This window comes from Montipora capricornis, chromosome 2 (genome assembly GCF_036669925.1).
Source record: "Montipora capricornis isolate CH-2021 chromosome 2, ASM3666992v2, whole genome shotgun sequence".
Taxonomy (NCBI): Eukaryota; Metazoa; Cnidaria; class Anthozoa; order Scleractinia; family Acroporidae; genus Montipora; species Montipora capricornis.
In genome coordinates, this window is record NC_090884.1 from 33,174,871 (window position 1) to 33,177,370 (window position 2,500).

The 2,500-nt window shown below is 40.0% G+C and overlaps 1 long non-coding RNA gene across 1 annotated transcript in view; it reads left to right on the forward strand.

Annotated features, from left to right (window-relative positions):
* Positions 1-2,266, forward strand: part of LOC138019058 (uncharacterized) — a 27,451-nt gene extending 25,185 nt beyond the window's left edge. Inside the window, exons 3-4 of the long non-coding RNA XR_011126099.1 lie at positions 1-41; positions 1,950-2,266. The exon at positions 1-41 is cut by the window's left edge and continues 24 nt beyond it. This is a non-coding gene — a long non-coding RNA (uncharacterized lncRNA). The remainder of the gene's footprint in view (positions 42-1,949) is intronic.
* Positions 2,267-2,500: the final 234 nt, after the last annotated feature.

Genomic DNA, 2,500 nt, shown 5'->3' on the forward strand with positions numbered 1-2,500 from the left:
CGTGGAAAGCGAGCACCAATGCCCGTAGAAAGATTTTTCAGGTAAAGAGCATGTTAATATTAAATTTATGAATTTTTATGATACAACACAATTCTGTGCATAGTATTGGGTAACTCATTTATTAATTTAGCTTCAATCACTTTCTTGGTTATTTTGCTGATAGTTTATGGTAGACTTTTCACATTGTTTGTTGCTCTGAGAGTGTGGACATGATTTGACAAAGGGAACAAAATAAGAAGAAGAGGTTATGACAAAAAAGAAACAACCTGCATGTCTCTCTTTGGTCTACGGTGGTTGTATTTCCCATTGTTAAACTGAGTCACCTGCCTTTCTCCCCGCTATGACCCCATTTATTCAGTGATTTTTGTGGCTAAAACATTTTTGATTAGCATACATTGTACAGTGTAGGTTTTTTTCAGATCATAGGTCACACTGTGTAAAGTAACCCAGATATACTCTTTTCTTGAGTTGAGTTGATCACATGACCACCTTTGAGTTACTCTTTGCTCGTCTCATCGCACCTCCTGTTCTGAAACATTTAAAAATTTATGTAGCAAAACTGAGGTTTTTTTGTAGCAGTTCTCCAGCAAGGTGTTGTCACCAATTATTATTGCACTTCATGATGCATTTGTTGTCATTGAAAGTTATTTCATATGTGGTGCCAATGAACCAGTCAATATATTTTTTTAAACCATTGTAGTTTTTTTGAAACCAGTTTCATTTGTTTCACATCGCTGTCTAAAGCCAGATTTTATTTATTTCTTGCAAGGTTTGGCTAACTGCTTTTTAGAAACATTAATAATATTCAAGGTAGTTATTTTGTAATGTCATTTTTTGTTCTTAATGGACTAGTCAGTGGAAAGCCCCGCACCCCCATACCCGGGGAATGCGAGGCATTAGCGGGGGATTTCGGGCGGTTTTGGACTGTCACTTTTGCCTCGGTGTGCGGGGTTTTCGACAGCATTTGGCGCAAGTATCGGCGAGCGAGGACCTTGAGCGGGGCTCAGACGGGGATTTGTTTTTTGACGCCAACTTGAATAGGCGCGCAAAGATCAATGGGAAAGCATACGGTCTCAGTCAAGTGAAAATCCAAATAACCGCTTAAATTTTCAAATTTCGATTTAGGATTTCACTGGATCATGCGACGGCGAGAAAAGTCTTCGCAAGTTTCTTGACAATGACATCTAATCCTCTGACCATGGGCCACGCGGCCATCGAGACGAAACTAAAAATTACTTTCACAGCGTGACGCGAAGCTTAAAATAGATTGAAAAAGATTTTCATAGGGCACGGGGATGTGTTCTCTCACCTGATAGTCTCTAGGTGTACTGTAATTCATTAGATTTTTTATTTTCGATCTTTCCTATCGAAGTAGTTTCAAAATGTGTTATCGATCAAGGGTTATTTCAAGAGATTATCGAGGTAAGAGAGAGGATCCCCCATATAGGCTTTCTTTCTTGGTCCCTAGTTCCTCCACGGATGTTACTCGCGCGTTGCGTGGATGTTTTCGAGGAGGATTTGTTTATGTTTTGGACAGCCAAAGCCAAAATAATGAACAGCCAAAGAGCACTAAGCAAACGAAGGCTCAGCCGAACAAAAGACAGCTAAGAGTGCAGAAAACATCTCTACTACGAAGCATCTTTTGAAAATCAAAACATATAAACGGCTTTTCACTAAGTTAGCCGCCATTTTTCTCAGGTAGTTTCGAGAAAATCGCTTGGGCAGTTCAAGCATCGCGCGAGTAACATCCTCGGAAGAACTGGGCACCAAGTCTAAAAATAACTTAAGAGGGATTACCTTGGGTATAAGGCCTATAAAGCGTTTTCACATGACGTCACGGCGACCATGTTGGTGTTCCAAAACAAGGGAATGGCGGCCATGATGGTGTATCAAGCTAATCCTCTGGGATTTGAACTCTATTTAAATGCAAATACTTTCTTTTGTTTCAGTAATCCAATATGGCTGCTGGTCACGTGAGTGAAAACGCTCCATTTGGGGAATTTACTCTCTTACCTTGGTAATCTCTTGGTTATTTGCAAAATGTAGCTGGATTATGAGGCCATAACATTTTGGTAATAAGCCATTTCCTTAGAGAAATTTGTATAGCTCTTTGAGAATTGTTGTGATCGTGAACCGTTGTAGTCGGTTGAGTGTACTTTATGAAGGGGTAGTTTCTAAAGAAACTGTGGTGCTGCGTCGGTGGGGAAGTAGTATACAAAAATTTGGTTTTATCAACGGAGTCGATAATGTAAATTGGCCACCGTACAGAGATTCTAAAAGCTGACGTTTCGAGCGTTAGCCCTTCGTCAGAGCGAGTCGAGGGATTATGAGTTACGTGTAGTTTTTATAGTAGAGTAGGAGCTACGCTATTGGTGGTAACATGGAAACGTGAAAAATAGGAATATATTAGTTAAATGAAAAGCGTTTTTTAATACCGTGAGGATTAAGGGTGCCGATTTGAAAGATGAATTTTTGTTCCAGATTCTTGCGGCTCTCCGTC